This window comes from Colias croceus, chromosome 7, assembly GCF_905220415.1.
Source record: "Colias croceus chromosome 7, ilColCroc2.1".
Taxonomy (NCBI): Eukaryota; Metazoa; Arthropoda; class Insecta; order Lepidoptera; family Pieridae; genus Colias; species Colias croceus.
The window spans coordinates 1,915,895-1,937,817 of NC_059543.1; the positions used below are offsets into that span (position 1 = coordinate 1,915,895).

Here is a 21,923-nt window from a genome sequence, read left to right on the forward strand (position 1 = left end):
ATTCCAAATACTATTGAATAGAAGATTGTTTTTTATTCCTTGGGTTAACGATTTAAGGCTGAATTTAAATGTGACTTCGGTTTACGATTTGAATAAACCCTTCGAACAGTTATGGGCTGTTTACTTTCAGTTAATTGGGTATATTAGAAAGCTATCGCACGTTTAATTAATTTAGGAGAATTTGTGTATACTTAAATTATCAATTAAGAATTACTGCGCTTGTGAACAGATGTTACTAATAGTTCATAATATAGTTTCAGGCTGAAGCTTTAGATTTAATGAATTAAGTTTAAGAGCATTGTCGTCATAATCTGTCGCTATATGCAAATATCTTCTTTGTAATAAATGTTCTGTATGTCCTTTACAGGTACATAAATGGGACGCAAATGAAAACGCTGTAATCAAGAGTGATGTTCTATTCAACTGAATTCGTCGACGAGAACAAAACGCAAGATTACTCAGAGCTCTGCAACGCAGTGGTTTGCGCGCAAAATGGCAATTTCACTTGGAACGACACCTATGGCAATTTCACAAGACTCCTCCCATACTCCTGCAAGACAAGCAAATCTGAAGTATTCTTTACGTCATTCGCATTCCACTTTTGCGTGTATTTCATGTATAGTGTGATATTCGTGATCGCTCTCTTCGGGAATGGGCTGGTGTGTTTCGTTGTCCGGACATCGCCGCGAATGAAAACTGTGACGAACTTCTTTATCGCGAATTTGGCCATTGGCGACATAATGATGACTATATTCTGTGTTCCTTTTTCCTTTGTGTCTATGCTAGTGTTACGATATTGGCCGTTTGGGGCTGTTATGTGTAAGATAGTGAACTTTTCTCAAGCGGTGTCTGTGTTAGTTAGTGCGTATACTTTGTTGGCTATATCTGTGGATAGGTATATAGTGATAATGCAGCCGTTGAAGCCTCGTTTGGGGAAGGCGGCGGCGAAGTTGGTGATTTTGGGTGTGTGGTGTGGGGCCATGGCAACAGCTGCACCAATACTAGTGGTATCGAGGTTGCAGAGACCGTCAATTTGGCATGAGGTTTGTGAACTGTGAGTATTTGAGAATACACCTCTACATGTAAATGACCCTGAGAAATTAAACCGTTAGAATTTTTACCAAGAAACTGGGTTTCAGTGCTTTAATCAATATTAAACAACTGATATTATATTACATATTAGCTTTCCGCCCGCGTTTTCAAAGAAAAACCCGTTCCCGTAGGATTTCCGGGATAAAACCTATCCTATGTCCTTTCTCGGGTATCAAAATATTTCTATACCAAATTTCATGCAAATTGGTTCAGTAGTTAAGGCGTGATTGAGTAACAGACAGACAGACAGACAGAGTTACTTTCGCATTTATAATATTAGTATGGATTATGTATTAATAAACAATGTTTTGATAGATATTATATTATTAAAGAGATAATTAACTTTTCATTGTTATTGCGAATTATTTAAAAGTAATATCACTTTATAAGTATATTAGATTTCCGCCCGCGGCTTCGCCCGCGTTTGCAAAGGAAAACCAGCATAGTTCCCGTTCCCGTGGGATTTCCGGGATAAAAACTATCCTATGTATTAATCCAAGTTACCCTCTATATGTGTACTAAATTTCATTGTAATCGGTTCAGTAGTTTTTACGTGAAAGAGTAACAAACATCCATACATCCATACATACAAACTTTCGCCTTTATAATATAAAAAATATTAGATTAGATTATTTTATTAAAATCGTATTGAAACATTAACAATTATCCTCTTTAACTTTTAATCTTGTATTTATAAAATTAATCACCAGAATTTAACGAAATTTATTATAACACTTTATTCTTGTAAACTTATAGATAAATTTACCTTGGAGATTTTCTGGGAAAAGGTTAATTTTAAATTTCGAATATAAATTACGATATGAAATATGATACACAATACACAATATTCAGAATGGCATTTTACACTGAAGCTTCTGTTTCTGAGTTTAATGATTTTATCGAACATAACTAAAATATTATCTATCAACAAAAGCTCATACATAAAGTATTGGAGTATTTTTCGTTTGCAATTTAAAGTATCCTTCAGTGTTTCTACTTGTAAATTACATTATTCTTCTTTATAATTTTAAGACCTTTAATCATTTCTGTTTATACCAGATATTGTACTGTTCTCATGCAGTTGTTATATTTATGTAATTTATCGTGAATCCCAGTCATTTCTGGAAATTCTGGAGACCTAGATCTTCTTCAGACTACAGACTGACAGACATAATTACTATTAATTGTTATATTATGTACATTTCAATAAGTGGCTAACATCTATCCTTACAATATACAATAAACAAATTGCTATTGTCCAAATTTAATGCAATAATACATACCATTTTTTCAAGGTCGTAAAAGCTCTTTGCTATCCAAAATAAATGCTACATCCCTACACCCTTTTCCAGAGACGTCTGCACGGAAATATGGACGACGCCCAAACAAAGTGAACAATATACCTGTGCACTATTGACCCTACAGTTTGCGTTACCACTCGCTGCCCTGATATGTACATATGCAAGGATTGCTTATGTCGTCTGGGGCGTCAGACCACCGGGGGAGGCGGAGATGAACAGAGACTCGAGGATGCAGAATTCGAAGAGAAAGGTAAGATGTGTTAATATGAAATACCTTTTGGTGTTAGGTGTGCATACATACCAGGGTTGCCTTTATGGTCTGTAACTCAGACCGTCTGGAGAGATGAAGATTCACAGGGACTCGAGGATGCAGCAATCTAAGAGGAAGGCAAGCTATTTGAGTATAAGTCTTGTGACGATTTTCTACGTGTTGGTGCAATTAGCTTAGATGGTTTGGACATGATTTGAACACTATAACTGCTCAAGTATTGAAAAAAAAATGTTAAGACTAATAATTATTGTGTAATGTGTAATATTACCAAACTTTTAAACACCGCACATATTCTGTTGTTGACACCGCACATATTCTGTTGTTCAGTTGGATGCAAAACAATTAATATATTCCATCAGCTAATTTCAAAATTAATTAACAAATTTCACAATATTGAAATATATTTCCAATTATTTGAGTTTAAAACCCGTATTTACCTCCAAATTGTTGACAAATTGAAGTGAACAAAACCATTTTATTTCATCTATAAGTCTGATTTAAATTAATATTTGTCAGGGTTTCTCAAAGTCAATGATATTTACATAATTTCTTATTGCCCGGGGTTAACGTGTTGTCAAAAAGAAGGTGAATTTAATCTACTTATTTTATAAAATACTAGCCGCTTGCCCCGGTTGTTCTCCGGTTGTTTTAGGATATCATCGTCTTAAGTATTTATGTAGTAAGGAAGTTATAAAAGTCTATTTACTTGTTCAATTTGTGACCAAATGTTTAAGTGTGAAATATACGGAAATATTTCATAGCGCAGTGAAAATATTGGATCATCATCTTGTTTACCTCAAAGATATTTGCACGCAATAGCGTGGATGATAGATCGGTCTACATGCTCGAACCGTCAACTGAAATGTCATGAAAATACAATATATTTGCGTAACAAAAAGGTATGAAGAATGTACAAACATGTATTTTCATATGTATAAAAATCTTACGTACAAACTTGTCTCTGTTTGTCTTTCTATCTGTGTTTTATGTTAAGCTTGTGTGTTCAGTAAATAATTATCTATCTATGTATACAAGTGATAACTGCGTTAAAAACAACCGACTTCAAACTTGCACTTGCAAAATTTACAAATACCTACAGACAAAAATGCTCATAAAATAAAAACTACTGGGCCTATCCAAATAAAATTTTTATGGGACCAATTCGACACCATCCCGCATCGAACAAAAAAAGAATCACGTAAATCGGTTCAGAAACCTCGGAGTAATCGGTGTACATACATAAAAAAAAAAAAAAAATATACCGGCCGAATTGATAACCTCCTCCTTTTTTTTGAAGTCGGTTAAAAATGAAATAAAGACAGCTGATAATATGATTAATACAGAAGGTATAATCATTATTTATTTATTTATTAAAAAGGTTCATCACCAGTTGTTACATATATGTATCATTCACGTAAAACAGTAACAATAGGATTTACACGTTATTATGCACAACTAGGTATTACAGATGAACACTACATTCACAGAAATTAATAATAAATTAGGCGATATCTATAATGCAATTAAACAAAAAAGAAATGAGTGTGTGCTCTTATCATTAAAGAGATCTTATTAACTACAACAGGCAATATTACAAAAGTTATTACATTAAATATTTCATCTATATTTAACAGACATAAAGACAATTATATGTGAGTTTGAAAAATAATTATTGAGCGATTGCTACCACGCAACTTTCGTATTACATTTCAGAAGCATACACATGCTTGTATTGTACAATATTACAAAATATATAGAACATAGGTACACACCTGCTCCTACCCCATGCTCTATATATTTTGTAATATTCGATAGTTTGACTAGATGAGCGTAGAAAAATTAAACTGAATTTTCAATTTATCTATACATTGTTTTCGTAATAACTTCATCTCACTTCAATACAATATTTAAAATGAAACGTTAGCGTTTTGAAAGCCTTTGATTACAGTTCAGTAAATTCAAAAAAATATGAGTGAACAGATCTACATTGTAATAATAAATCTAAAGTTGAAATTATTCTAGGCGCTAACGAAATAAAGTTGATTCTTGTATTACCTAGCTGTCCCGCAACTACACTTAAATTTATTTTTAAAATCAGCCAAGATTCAAGAAGTTATTGAGTTCGATCGTATCAAACAAACAACCAAACCTTTTTTTCTTATAAATAAAAAGATACTTATCTAAAATGTTTTGTTGGCAGATGATCAAGATGATGGTTACCGTTGTAACCGTGTTCACAATTTGCTGGCTGCCTCTCAACGTCTTTTTGGTGAGTTACACTTGGTTACATGGAGGGTATCAAATTATCAATAGCAGAGTATATTGACAAATATCATTTGTATATTATACTAGCTGCGCTCTGCGATTTCACCCGCAGTAATCAGCTCCTGTTGGTCTTAGCGTGATGATATATAGCCTTCCTCGATAAATGGGCTATCTAACACCGAAAGAATTTTTCAAATCGGACAAGTAGTTCCCGAGATTAGCGCGTTCAAACAAACAAACAAACTCTTCAGCTTTATAATATTGAGTATAGATTAAAGCCAACGTAACGTAATATTATAGATTCTCTTCAATATAAGAGCACAATTCTCGAAGTTTGAGAGCTTACAATGAGATATTTACGGTATACAATACACATATTGTTTTACCGCGATCCTCATGGAAACCTCATCAAATTGGAAACTTAATTGTTATTAGAAAATTATCGGATTGACATAAATGAGATGGGGATGATCATCATTCTATCGTATTAGATAGAACTTATTTCGTATCTTATTACATAGTATAACGTAGAAACATATCCATACTAATATTATAAATGTGAAAGTAACTCTGTCTGTCTGTCTGTTACTCAATCACGCCTAAACTACTGAACCAATTTGCATGAAATTTGGTATGGAGATATTTTTATACCCGAAAAAGGACATTGGCGAAATATGTACCACGGGCAAAGCCAGGGCGGACCGCTAGTGATTAGATAAGTTCATACAATATACTACGAATCCTGCTAGTTTCCTGCAGCTGCATGTCATTTAAATCCAGTTAGCATTACTCCATAACTAGTTTTCCACCCGCAGCTTCGCCCGCGCAGTCAAAGAAAAACCCGCATAGTTCTCGTTCCCGTGGGATTTCAGTGATAAAACCTATCTTATTTCCCGGGGTAAAAAGTAGCCTATGTCCTTTCTCGGATATCAAAATATCTCTATACAAAATTTCATGCAAATTGGTTCAGACAGAGTTACTTTCGCATTTATAATATTAGTATGGATCGTGCAAAATCACCCAATGAAACTTTTTATTTACTACGAAATTATTATATCTTGGTAGGTATTACTACTGAGTGCATAAAATATTATTTTATTTTACTAATCATGAATTTACTTTATTCACGTAACTACCTATCAGTAGAAAATTGTGGAAGCTTACGAAGTTTTATATTTTATCTCTTGTCATCGTATTTAATACCTCGCCTACCCGCCCATTTCCGAAAGTAATATTTCTTAGAAATTATCGAAAAACCCGACAAATGACAGGTTTTTATAATATAATGATACGGTCGTAGTAGAGAATAATTCATAGACTCTCCTTATTCCTTCAATATATTTTTTGTTGCAGCGCGCATAATAATATAAATTATAAGTATATATAGGGAATAGTAATCAACCAAACCTGATCGCAAGTTAGAATTAAAGAAACATGTTTCCCAAAACAACAAGAAATTACGTACGAACGTACGAATATAAAGACGATAATCAAAGGTGTATTAAGCAAGTATACATTAGGATATATCAAAATCATACAGACTTTTAATACTAAATAAAATGGTCTTTAGATGCTGTGGAGTGCCCATGAAAACGACGAAGAGTGGACTGCCTGGCCAGGGATGCCGTACGTGTGGTTCGCGAGCCACTGGCTGGCGATGTCGCACTGCTGCTACAATCCTATCATCTACTGCTACATGAACTCGCGCTACCGAAGGGGCTTCCAGCAGGTAACATTCCTGCTATACTGTACGTGTGGTTCGCGAGCCACTGGCTGGCGATGTCGCACTGCTGTTACAATCCCATCATCTACTGCTACATGAACTCGCGCTACCGAAGGGGCTTCCAGCAGGTAACATTCCTGCTATACTGTACGTGTGGTTCGCGAGCCACTGGCTGGCGATGTCGCACTGCTGCTACAATCCTATCATCTACTGCTACATGAACTCGCGCTACCGAAGGGGCTTCCAGCAGGTAACATTCCTGCTATACTGTACGTGTGGTTCGCGAGCCACTGGCTGGCGATGTCGCACTGCTGCTACAATCCTATCATCTACTGCTACATGAACTCGCGCTACCGAAGGGGCTTTCAGCAGGTAACATTCCTGCTATACTGTACGTGTGGTTCGCGAGCCACTGGCTGGCGATGTCGCACTGCTGCTACAATCCTATCATCTACTGCTACATGAACTCGTGCTACCGAAGGGGCTTCCAGCAGGTAACATTCCTGCTAAGCTCAAAATTGAAGAACTACATTTAGTAGGTTTTGCTTAATATAATATTGTGTGATTGCTACAACCCCATCGTCAATATAAACTCGTAAGCTGGTAATACTCAAATCCGTGACGCTGTCTTTAAGTGGCCAGTCTCGTTCACTATTATGTATTTCGGTAATAATTTCATCAGTAGATTCTGCAAACTGAGAAGGAAGATTTACTTTTATGAGAATTTTAGACAGGCACTATCCATCTTCTTCTAAATAAAGATTTTAAGTTTTTAAGAAGTAATCTCTGAAGGTACGGTAAAATAGTTATAACAAAAACAAAAAACTTCTTAGTCACGTGAGCAATATTTATGATTATTATATTTTATCAGATTTCAACATTGGGCTTATAGTCTAGTGACTAGTAACTAGTTTAATTGTATTACAAACTAGCGGTCCGCCACGGCTTCTCCCATGGTACATGTTTACATTTTCTCTCCATAAGAAACAACCTCGTACTTCAAGGAATATTATAAAAAAAAGAATTAACGAAATCGGTTTAGCCATTGATAAATGCAGATACGCACCTACAGTTTAAATTTAAACAGCCCACATGTTCTTAGTAAGGTTTAGGTGTGCTCGTGTAACATTTAATCTAATCACTTAAGTATACAAATTGAATTTGTCAAAGGCAACATTAGTTCCATTATATAATCTTGCTCTTAATGTTGTTAATCAGACTTACTCAAACTTTTGAGTATAGTAAAACTTCTTTCAAAAGCGCTTTAGCATTTGCAATTAGATTTAACGATTCGATTAATTATTATTTATGTATAATTTGTTATAATTTACATATTGTTAGTATTTGTTGTTATATCAGCAACAGAAACACACCAATTGTGAAAATTTCAGCTTTCTAGCTATAGCGGTTTAGGAGATACCTGCCTGGAGACAGACAGACACTGTTTTATTTTTATGTAAATATTATGTGAACTTATATTATACTAGCTTTCCACTCGCGGCATCGCCCGCACAGTCAAAGAAAAACCCGCATAATTCCCGTTCCCGTGGGATTTCCGGGATAAAACCTATCCTATGTCCTTTCTCGGGTATCAAAATATCTCTATACCAAATTTCATGCAAATTGGTTCAGTTATAGATAAGGCTTGATTGAGTAACAGACAAACAGACAGAGTTACTTTCGCATTTATAATATTAGTATGGATTATGTGTATATGGGACAAATTCATCAAATAGGTAGTAATCCAAAAATAATCTTTGTTTAATTCGGAAATGCTATTATTTAATATTTCCGCTATAAATATAATTTTATATTTCTATGGAAATAATGAATTAGTCATGTCATTTCAAGCAGATTAAATTACATAGGGGTGATGATAATTTTATATTTCCTACTTTTGCAAGTCACTTTATTTGACAAGCTGAAGGTATAATTATGTTTTCGGTGTAGAGGTTATTATTTCAAATATAGTTAAAAAAAGGAAAGGTGCCAGGTTCGAATCCGGTCAACATGTTTCTAAATACTTTATATATTTAATTTCATCGATTGATTTTATATCGATTCTGTCCGCATGAAGAATTTTTTTTTGTTAAGCTATTGCATAGCTTCTACCGCGGGCCTTGAGCGCGGGGACTGAATCGAGAAATTCCGTAACGATAAAACCTCACGCTCCCCACTCCGACGGGCGGAGGTGTGGCTTGAAGGCATAGCATGCAATATCTTTACCGCGGCAGTCCCCGAGTGACACACGGCGTTTTTTTAGTTTAAAAGTTAGTATACCTACGTACAAAGCAAAGTAGCAAAGTCTATGAAGTCTGGCCAATTCGTTTCCAACGTACAACGGGATTAAAAAAACGTCTGTTTGTATTGAGTTTTAAAAATAGAAGGTTTATTGATATTGAAGACTGATATTGAATCAAAAATCCATACTAATATTATAAATGCGAAAGTAACTCTGTCTGTCTGTCTGTTACTCAATCACGCCTAAACTACTCAACCAATTTGCATGAAATTTGGTGTGGAGATATTTTGATACCCGAGAAAGGACATAAGTTACTTTTTAATGCGAAATATGTACCACGGCGAAGCCGGGGCGGACCGCTAGTAGTCTATAACTTAATAATGGAATTATTTTATAAATATTTATAATAAACTAGCGGTCCGCCCCTGCTTCGCCCGTGGTACATATTCACGTTTTCTCTACATAAGAACCATCCTCGTACTTCAAGGAATATAATAAAAAAAGAATTAAAGAAATCGGTTCAGCTGTTCTAAAGTTATGCGCTTACCAACACATTTTGGGATTCATTTTTATATTATAGATATTAGGTATGTTGCAATAATCATAATTAATCGTTCATGATATATCAGTAAAAATCAAACCGTTATTCCACTTATTAAAAAATTAAAATATAATTAGATTTGCTCCTTCCCTATCTTCTTTTAAAAACCAAGTTCGTAACCATTATCTCTCAGCTGCCTTTAATTCGGATTAGTATATATTTATGTAGTACTAGTGGTCCGCCCCGGCTTCGCCCGTGATACATATTTCGCAATAAAAGGTAGCCTATGTCCTTTCTCGGGTATCAAAATATCTCTATACCAAATTTCATGCAAATTGGTTCAGTAGTTAAGGCGTGATTGAGTAACAGACAGACAGAGTTACTTTCGCATTTATAATATAAGTATGGATAAGTATATTTATATATATTTTTTAAGTTATATAGTTACTACTATTTAGTATGTATTTGTATGTATATATAATTATGTATGTGTCTTTAGTTGTATCAATATGATTCGTTTATTATAATGTAGTATGTTGTGTGTATCTTGTATATATGCATTTTATTGTATTATATAATTACTTCTACTTAATCTAATAATTATTTTTTCTTCTGTTTCTCAATTTATTATCTCGCTTCTTTGCCTTCTCCCCGTGGATGCCTGGCAGAAATCACTGCATAGTGATAAGGCCGCCCTTTGTGCTTTTGTTTATTGTAACTTGTTATTTTATGTACCTGGTTTATTGCACAATAAAGTGTTAAATAAATAAATATATTAAAAACAGAGATTAATCCGTCCATTTGATTCCAATAAATCCTTTTGTTAAATTCCATTTCAATTGACAAACAAGCCTCTATTGGCAATGAATAACTCCTATTATACTATTTGAACTTCGTTATAAATATTTCAAACAATTTCAAGCACGTGTTTATGAATAACTATTGGAAAATATATAACGCTATTTATTACCCTTCAAAGAATTCTATAGAAGTTGGATAGTTACCTAATTATAAATCAATCTACGTATATATCCATACTAATATTATAAATAGATCAGTGTTATTTGCATGTCGTCGTTTAGATTGCACATTAGTTGCACTTGCACATGAAAAAGGGATATACAGGATGTATTTTTTTTTTATTGTTTGATAGGAAAGCGCTTGACCACTATCTCGCCTGATGGAAAGCTGAGATGTGCACCACACCACACAAGTACTGACTGTTCACGGTGGATTCGCCTTCTACTTGAACAGATTCAAGCTGAAGGAGGATCCGTCGTGTCTATGTCAGCCTGGAGTTGAGGAGACGGTTCCTCACCTGTTACTCGAGTGCCCAATTTTTGCAAGCAATAGATATGCTGTTGAGCAAAAATTGGGAATGGCGATGACGGGTGAGAATCTACCTTCCGCCCTGGGGGATAAGTGTAGGGATGCGTTCCTACAATATTGTAGACATATTGTAGTCGTAGTCAACAAAAGAAATAGTGTGTGATATTAGTTTTAGCTCTTTTACTGTGATATAGGATTAAGTTGAGTGTTTTGTGCCGTCTTTTATTGAATTGTTTATAATAATTTTGATTTAAATTTTATAGTATTTTTAAGCAATTATTTAGTCATTTTATTGTAATTTATACCAGTATTTTTTTATTTTATTTTGTATTTTACCAGTAAGTATTTTATATTGTATTTTAAAATTATTTGTGCAAAAAAAAATAAAAATAAAAGCAAAAAATGTCTCTGGACTATAATCCAGAGGTGGCGCGAACACCCTGTGATGACGGGTGCCATTAAAAAAAAAAAAAAAAAAAAAACTACTTGGCTACTTGGGCTTTTGATTCGATGTATGAACCAAAATTAAGAGTAGGCGTTAAGGTGATACCAAGAAGCTCGAGGTGGTCAGTTATCGGCACAGATACACCTTGGAAAGACGGAGTCAGGTTGAAAGGACTTCGTTTAGCGGAAAATAGACACGCATGTAATGGTAAAGTATGCACGGCGATTATTCCGTAACTATTGCAGGTATCAAAAAACTTTATACTGATATTGAAAGCCCTTTACCTAATGAGTAAGATGACTATAGTAACTTTTAAAAAATAAAACGAGAAATATGCAAAAACGTTACATCTAGGTACACTAATATTATAAAGAGGAAAACTTTGTTTGTTTGTTTGTTTGTTTGATTGTAATGAATAGGCTCATAAACTACTGGGCCGATTTTAAAAATTCTTTCACCATTCGAAAGCTACATTATCCACGAGTAACATAGGCTAGGTTTTATCCCGGAAATCCCACGGGAGCGGGAACTATGCGGGTTTTTCTTTGAAAACGCGGGCGAAGCCGCAGGTGGAAAGATAGTTAACTATATACACACTTAACGATTTCTTGGTGAATTAAAGTCATAGATTTAAAAATCATTGCTTTAATAAAGCACGATAGAAGGTTAATGAATGACTGAATTTAAATTAAAGTTAAAGCACAGGTTAAAGTGACTGTGTATTTGACATTTTATTAACTTGTGTAAGTGACAACCAATATCTTATATTGGGAGAAATTTCTAGAAAATGTTGGTATGCTTTTTGAACTGTGTTGAACCGTGTTGAACCTTTAATATTGATTTAAAATGACAAATCAACCATGCGAGTGCATTTTATTTACTATACAGGGTTACTTGTAAAACACCAGCAACCTCGCAGGACAAGATACAGATAGCTAACATCTTATGTAACAACGTTTGTTCTACGACTTTTGGCATAACGCAATAAATTATTTTTAAATGATTTTTTAAGCTTTTATTGTACTCTCCTAACATTTATAAGTCTATGTTCTAATCATTATCAAAAGGACTACGCGACGCCCCCTTCCCCCTCTCGTTCGCTTGTCGTTTGCGTAATTTTTGGGATAAGCGTAGAGTTCATAATATTCAAACGGAAAATTAAATGAATATTTATTTTTGTATGAAAATAAAATCTAACAAATTATCAAAAGTCGTAGAACAAATGTTGTTAGGTACTTATGATGTTAGCTATCTTGTCCTGCGAGGTTGCTGGTGTTTTACAAGTAACCCTGTATATACAAGAAATAATACGAGAAAAAAAGTTGAAGCTTTTTTCGTCAATAATAATAATCAACCAATCCAACTTTTGATGTGAAACTTCTTAGGCTGGTTGTAGTCTGTAGATGGTAGAGCTTGACCGACCATCAGTGCGTACGTCAGTCGCGCTTGTCATATTATGTATAGAAATTCAAAAACCGTTCATATTGTCATGCGCATCAGTGTCATAGTCATACAATAATTATTGTTGATGCGTATCGTCAGGACCGACGGTACGCACTGACGGTCGGTCAAGCTTTCTTGACAGTAAAATTTCGAGGTCGCCTCATGGCATTACCGTCACGACAGTAAGGCGACGATTTTTGGTCTTTGCTAAATATTACATTTATAGGTACTAAATTTAGCTCTACCTAATAGCCAATTTATGTTTTTACGTAGAAAATTCCATCATCCAATTATTACGTAATTTAGCTTATTAATTATTTTATGTTTATTCCCTTGCGTAATATAAATGATATTGGCAACCCATTTCTGCAATTGACAGTCTATTGGCAATACGGTGATGCCTACTTGCATAATATTATTCAGAGCTATGATTGGAATTCCATATATTTTTGCAAAGAAATATATGGAATGGATATTTTAAACTACTCTCTATATATATGCTACAGTCAAAACCCTGAACCAGTCAATATCCTTATTGACGGTTATTAAGGTTATTGACTAAGGGCGTCGGTTAATATCCTTATAAACTGGTTTTATCTGCTAAAATCAGTTAATAAGGATATTGCCCGGCACCCTTAGTCAATATCCTTATTAACTGATTTAAAGAGCAGACATTCAGTCAATATAGGATGGAATCGATTTTAACACTTAAATATTTCTGTAATGGGCAAAGAAAACAATAGCGAGTTTTACTTGCCCATTACACAAAGATCTAAGTGTCAAATTCGACCCAGTAGGTTAGGTTAGGTTTGAACTGCGACCCTCACGCACGAGCCGAGCGAGTGCGAGCGAGCGAGTGCGACTCGCTATTGTTTTACTTGCCCATTACAGAAAGATTTAAGTGTTAAAATCTATTCCATCCTATATTGACTGAATGTCTGCTCTTTAAATCAGTTAATAAGGATATTGACTAAGGGTGCCGGTCAATATCCTTATTAACAGATTTTAGCAGATAAAACCAGTCAATAAGGATATTAACTGACGCCCTTGGTCAATAACCTTAATAACCGGTCAATAAGGATATTGACTGGTTCAGGGTTTTGACTGTAACATATACAGGGAATTTTTTATTAGTTCAGACTATACCTGTGTATTTTTGTTGGCTGAGGCATCGTAGCATGTAACTATTTTTTATCATAAAAATGTATATTTATATTTATATTATCTTTCTGTATATTATGCTTAGATCATTAAATATTTGAAAAAAAAGTGGGATAGTAACTTATAACAACTATAAAAAAGGCTGAAGGAATTACAATGCTTTATCGAACTTGTCTCTATCTCCGCTGAGATCAAACTCAAACATTTATATAATTAGACTTCTTCTAGAAGCACTTTTGGATCAGGATGAAAACTTACAAAAATGTCTACGCGGGCGAAGTCAGGGCGATCAGTCAAAAATAGAATGAAAATATTAAAGAGTTCCCTCTAAATACTTATTTGGAGCACAAATTTTGGTCGACTAACAAAAATAAAAAAATAAAATTTCGCTAAAATTCCAAATAACATTTAGAAACTTTCCAAGTTCCCTACGTTTTCACGAGCATGTATTTTGATTTGTAAATTGTCATTGTAATTGCTATGAAAACGTTACAAACGTTAACTTCTTACCTACTTAATAAATTTATTCGATTCGAATTCAAGAAATGAATGAAATGAATGAGATTGATAATTATATCAACTGCTTAAATATATTCTGCTTATATCTGCTTACGAAAGTTTGTATAAAAATCTATACATATAATAAATCTGTAGAAGGGTCAATTCTGTACATTGAAAATATTGAAAAAATAAATAGCAGGGGGTGTTACTGGATCGATACCAAACCCAAATATGTGATTAAAAAAATTTTTGTCTGTCTGTCTGTCTGTCTGTCTGTCTGTCTGTCTGTCTGTATGTGAAGACATCACGTGAAAACTAACGGTTCGATTTCGATGAAACTTGGTATAATTATACCTTATTATCCTGGGCGTAAAATAGGATACTTTTTATCCTGGAAAAATACGTAGAAAAAAAAATAAACTAAAATTTTCAGTTTTATCCATAGACGTTGTTCTATACCGCAGTGGATTCAGCGCCGTAACATGTAGCTCCGAAAGTCGGATTTGGCTTGAACCGTTTGCGTCACACGAGAGCCGCACGATGCCACGCCTGCCACGACTCCTATATAAGGACTGCGATCCGCGCCGCGCGACGACCCGTCCGATTAGGGCCCTTCTGGCCTCCTCCACTCAAGCGACAGTCCAAGCCGAGGTTCGAGATCCCCGTCAAGGGGGGACGCCCTTGCGCATGTCGCTACCAGGGTGAACCTTCAGTTCACCCCCGCGTCCGCGTTAAAATGTAGAAGCCCTTCTGGCTAACATTGAGAGACACCACACAAAAAAAAAAAAAAAGCCGCGCGACGCATAAAATTTATGAATTTTGATGCGAGCGGACGTGTCCAGTGTGGCGAGCGGTCGTTCTTATTGGAATAAAATATATTGTATGCATAATAATAATAATTAACATATTAATATTGTTTTCACCGTAAATTGGTTTATTCATTAAACTCATAATTCTCTCTGTCATCTCATTTCATTGTATTTGTAACTATACATATTATTACCTATAATAAATCTGTAGAAGGGTCAATTCTGTACATTGAAAATAAGTTGAAAATATTGAAAAAATAAATACCAGGGGGTGTTACTGGATCGATACCAAACCCAAATATGTGTTTAAAAAATTTTTTGTCTGTCTGTCTGTCTGTCTGCATCACGTGAAAACTAACGGTTCGATTTCGATGAAACTTGGTATAATTATACCTTATTATCCTATCTTTTCAGTTTTATCCATAGACGTTGTTCTGTAGAACCGCGAACACACGTTGCGTATTATTATAGGCCTAGCCGTATTTGGGTCCAATATATTTTTATAAGATATCATTGTCAGAGTTACTCAAAATGAAGAAATAATCCATCCACGCGAAGACCGACATCCGCGCGGACGGAGTCGCGGGCGGAAGCTAGTAATAAAATAAATAAAAATATCTTTATTTCACAACCTCAATTACAAAATATACAAAAACGATGGTCCCGTACTAGACTATAGTCTGTATTACGGGTACCGATGACCTTCCAATGTTAGAGTTGAGAAATATATTGACATAATTTAAACAGAGAATAAAGTAAAAAAATGAAAACAATATATATATGTAGTATATTTGTTTGTTTACTCCTTTACGCAAACGCTTTACTAAACTGCAGAATCGATTTTCATGAAATTTGCCACACACATAGAGGGTAACTTGGACTAACACATAGGATAGGTTCGAAAATTTTTGAACCTATCCTATGATATAGAATTATGCGTGATTTTCTTTGACTACGCGGGCGAAAAGCTAGTCTATGTATGCTTAAAATGTTGTCTTTGCTTGTAATTAATTATTATGTCAATGCCAATGAATCCCGCCTCGTGATCGAATTTATTCTATTCTTTATAAATTTATATGTCAATGCCAGTCATAGGGAGGGACCAAGGAGGGACTATGTAATTATCAAATTATATATTCGAAGTGAAAGAAGCTCTGATATTATGTGAATAAAACATAACATAGTATTAGGAATCACTATTTTATTTGAGCATATTAGAATAATGTTCTAATAAATGATGGTTTACTTTGTATTAAGATAATAATTTAAACGATAGGTGTTTCCACTTTAGGACATAAACTTGAATGTAGGAAAGCGGAACAATTTGTGGCGACAAACTTATTGTGTTCTCACAAGGGAATGGATATGTTTAGTAACAAGTTTAGATCTGTTTAATAACTAGTCTAGTTTATGTATTCTATATTAATGTAGGTAGTTGATATAAATACAAGAAATTCTTGTCTTATACAATAAAATGTTAACTGGTTAAATCAAACGTTTTATTCATAGCCTAGTCTCTTTATTAAACAACGCCGTTTGATAAGAAGACATGGTATTATGTATTTTATGTATACCTAAAGAATTATGTCTTTAAAGATACATAAAAGTGAAGTCCCGTGTCCCCTAGTGGGATAAGGGGCAGATGCATTATACATCTGTTTCACTGATCGATTTTCTTAGGGACAAGTAGGTGATCAGCTTTCTGTGTCCTGCCAGACCGAGAAATTTTTTTTTCTCCGTCTCCACCGGGAATCAAACCCACTGTACCAAGGAGGCAGTCAAGATACATGGACTGCATAAAAAATAGAAAAACTATTGTTACGAAATAGAATCTCCTGTGTTGTGGCAAAGCTCCTAATGTATATAACTTCCTGTGTGAAATTTCCGGCTCTTCAGATAATAGTACTGGATTTATTGACTTTCATACCTTGTTAATAAACACCGCTACCAATTGTGATTATAATAATTTATTTTGCGCTATCCCACGACCTTCATACATTTCCTTTCCTACCAGATTGCCTGGTAGAGATTGCTGTTAAGCTATAAGGCCGCCTTTGGTACAAATGATACGTTTTTGTGATATTGTTCTTTTTTTCTGCTTTGTCCATTCATGTTTGTACAATTAAGGGCTGATTTTTCAATCCTTGGTTTAAACTAATTCATCGAATAACGTATTAAACTACCATTGCAAAAATGTATTGTAATTGTCTGTATTTGACAGTTTACAGGTGACATTTTAATATGTTCGTGTTTTTATGATAATATGTGTGTCTTTATTGGACGGATAAATTTTAACCAAGGATTGAAAAATCAGCTCTTAGTATAATACATAAATAAATAAATAATAAACAGATAATTTATAATTAAAATATGGAAAATGTCTATTTAAGGTGCTTTTACAAACATCATGGGGTAAAATTTGTACAAATGTTTGCAATGTTTTTCTTTTCAGCTAGGTCATTAAATCCACTACAATCAAGGAACTTTTCCTTGTTTTTTCTCTGGTAAATACTGATAATGAACTACTTACTCGTAAGCTATTTTTTAAGGTGCTAGGTCCATGTATCTTGACCGCCTCCTTGGTACAGTGGGTTCGATTCCCGGTGGAGAAAAAAAAATTTTTTGGTCTGGCAGGACACAGAAACTGATCACAAGTATGTCCCTAAAGAAAATCGATCAGTGACACAGATGTATAATGCATCTGCCCCTTATCCCACAAGGGGAAACGGGACTTCACTTTAATGTAGGTATCTTTAAAGACATATTTCTTTAGGTATAAGTGAGGTTAACATAAATTTATTAAGTAAAATTTAGACGTAAAAAAATGCATTTTATCCATTTTCCTCATCCTTTTTGTATGTCAATGTTAAAACACAGAGACGCCACTGGGATCAATTAAAAAATGTTTTTCCTCAATTCTCTTAAAATATACCTATATGTGTATTTATGCAGCATAGGATTAAAATGAAATATCATAACAATGAGAATATAATAGATAAGAATCGAGTAATAAATAGCGGTATTTTTCATACTCCGCTCGCCCGAGTACGGTCCAAAGAACTGGAGAATCTAGGAACTTTATAGTTTAAAATGATTTATTTCGCTCTATGTATCTTATCTTTCATAAATCTTACTATGATGAATGTCTCTATTTATTCCTGAATTTATAAAATGTACTATTTGATTATTTAATATAAATACAATGAATGAATTAAGAAAATAGGAAACTTAATTATTATAAACTAGCTGCGCTCCGCGGTTTCACCCGCGTGGTTCCGCTCCTGTTGATCTTAGCGTAATGATATTATATAGCCTATAGCCATCCTCGATGAATGGCCTATCTAACACCGAAAGAATTTTTCAAATCGGACCAGTATTTCCTGAGATTAGCGCGTTCAAACAAACAAACAAACTCTTCAACTTTATAATATTAGTATAGATTAAAATATACGTATGACTCAGTCCTTAAACTATTTATAGAAACTAAATAATATTTATGTTTATTTAAATACTTGACGTTTGATTGACCACAAAGCTGGTTTTCTTCAAGACAACACGAGTTACTTAACTTTAGCTGAAAGCACCTCGGTGCCAGATTAGAAGTTTCCCAAAATGCGATTATTGAGAAACTTTTTGATTACAAGCCAGATGTTCGAGAAAGTGTTTTATTTAAGCTTGTTTTTATGGGGCTTTCAAGTTCATTTTAACATGGGATGGGCATAAATGAAGTTTATGAGGTTTTATTTTCAGCTAGTGAAGTTGTGTTCAAGATGACATAGTCAAATAAGATATTAAATTGGTTTGGCACGGACTCTAAATCTAGTAAAAAGCACATCTTAATAACAGGTAGTAATTAATTATTACCAAATTTATTATTATGGTTACAGTGTTGTAATTGTGTTGAAGATTTCGGAGAGTGTAACAGCTAATGGTCAGTTTTTCCTTTATATTATGTTGTGTAGAGCCACAAGGCATTAGGCAAGTCTCAACGCGACTAGTACATTCTAACCTTAGTACCTACTGCTCGTTATTTCCAGCACTAAATAAGTATTTAATAACATCACAAGCGTTTCGCTCGCTTTGTCTAAAACTCGATTATGATTCCTCTTGAATAAATCCGTCTGTTAAAAAGAACATATTAAGAAGTTTGTATAATAATATACATATTATTTTATCTGTGTACATAATTTCTTCACCCCACAACTTCCTCCGAGTATTAGCAAAATATTTAAAAATGTCTATACCGAACTATTATCCAAAATTCGACCACAAGTGATAACTGCGTTAAAAACAACCGACTTCAAACATGCACTTGCAAAAATGCCCATAAAATAAAAACTACTGGGCCTATCCGAATAAAATTTTTATGGGACCAATTCGACACCATCCCGCATCGAACAAAAAAAGAATCACGTAAATCGGTTCAGAAACCTCGGAGTAATCGGTGTACATACATAAAAAAAAACATACCGGCTGAATTGATAATCTCCTCCTTTTTTTGAAGTCGGTTCAAAAACTAAAACTAGAATCCAAATGCATTAAATCGATGCAGTAGTTTTTGTTTTACGTGTGCTTTTATGGCTTGCTAGACTGACAATAAAATTTTATTTCAAATTGTTAGTACCCTTTCCTAAATTACAAGTTTTATGGAAAGTAGGTAATTATTGTAGTTAGTGTAAAAGATTCCCAGAAAGATATTTTTTAACATTCACAAGCTGAAATATTAAATTAATTTATTTTTTTGCGAAGTTTTCCAACAATATTTCTTTCGTTTAAGAGGATAGCTAAATCCTCGAACACAATAGAATTTGGTAAAATTAGGCATCATTTGTAATTAATTTTTGGTTTAGAAATAATGAAGGTGATAGATGCCTTACTTATAATATATCTTGAGTGTGTATGTGTGGTTGTGTGTGTGTGTGATTAATTGCTGTTAGTGCGTTTTTTATTAAATAAATAGACGATTTCTTTAGTCTCTATTTTTTGCACATTAAACGCAATATCTTTAATACATAATTAAATACAAATAACAAGCTCACAATAAGAAATCATACCGCCTCGTGTATTTTCTCGTTAATGTTTTATTTACTTATTCTTATAATGTAATAGTTTTTGCGCCAACTGGAGCGGAAAATCAACAAGTGAAAGAAAGTAAAAATATTTTATTATGTTAATTATTTTAAGTAACTCGCGCAATATAAATTTATAAAGAATAGAATAAATTCGATCACGAGGCGGGACTCGAACCCGCATCCTTTCGCGCCATTCCGGGGCGGATGCTTGACCAATTCAGCCACTCGTGACCCGCCAGAGCAATCGAATTCATTCTATTCTTTCAGTTTTATGTGTCTAAGGGACACACCGCTTGAGCATCCGCCCCGGAATGGCGCGAAAGGATGCGGGTTCGAGTCCCGCCTCGTGATCGAATTTTTTATATTCTTTATAAATTTATATTTATAAAGCATTTGAATGCCATAAAACCAAAAAATATCAATTTCAACTCGCGGAATGTTGTCTTTGATTTATATTCAAAATGTTTATTTTTAAATCACACATATTTACAACTAGCTAACTAGTTTCACCCGCGTGGCTCCACTCCTGTTAGTCTTAGCGTGATGTTATATAGCCTATATTATTATAGCCTTTCTCGATAAATATAAAAGAGCAACTATGGAGTTTCTTGCCGATTCTTCTCCATAGATACTGCTTTCCGAATCGGTGGTAAATGTTAAAAATATGTATTGACGTTTCAAAAGTGCTTCTCGAAGAAGTCTAATTGAATAAATAAATGTTTGAGTTTGAAATAAATGTTTGAGTTTGAGTTTGAAATGAGCTATCTAAGACCGAAATAATTTTTTTTATCTGACTAGTAGTTCCTGAGATTAGCACGTTCAAATAAACAAATAAACTCTTTAACTTTATAATATTAGTACCTATAGATTGTAACTATAATCACATCACTAATAAAAGCATGACAAATTATAATTAAATTTATATTATAGGTAATTTATAATGGCGTCTTAGAAACGAGTAATCCTTTGCTTACGCATGAAATGTAATAATTATAATATTGTAATTTATAATCTACTAGCTTAACGCCCGCGGCTTCGCCCGCTTTCTCTAAAACGATTTGAAATTTAAACTATCCTATCTCTCAAGTTGGATTGAACTGCACATGGTGTGCGAATTTTATTATAATCGGTTAAGTGGTTTAGGAGTCCATTGAGGACAAACATTGTGACACGAGATTTATATTATATATTAAGATTATATTATAATCTCTTATCAAGGATTATCCGTTACATTATTAACAAACAAGATTAACCTATGTATAAATATGTCTCGATATAGTGACAAAATTGGACTTGTACTTATACGTCTTAAGAACACAGAATATATGAAAGTTTTAAAGAAAAATTGAATTGCGAAGCGGGGCGAATTATTATATTCTATAAAAAATTCTATTTATCTAGCATTTGAATGCTAATATTAAACTATTTTAATATTTTAAAATGTTGTTATTTATATTTTTGTTCTGAACCGATGGAATTTTTAATGAATTATTTTGTTTAAAAGCTCATTCACCGAGAAAACGTTTTTGTACTACGTTAATATTTAAATAATAAATAAAATAAATAAATAAATATTTCGGGACAATTTTCACACACGGCACGATCTGATCCCATACTATTAAGCTTTCGCTTGTGTTATGGAAACCAGATGGCTTCCATAACACAAGCGAATATACATATATAATTTTAAATAAATACTTATATAGATCATTAATACCCAGACACAGA

General features: G+C 33.8%; 1 pseudogene; it reads left to right on the forward strand.

The window, feature by feature from the left end:
- Positions 1-371: 371 nt before the first annotated feature.
- The window catches only part of LOC123693193, a 28,100-nt pseudogene continuing 6,548 nt past the window's right edge, over positions 372-21,923 (forward strand).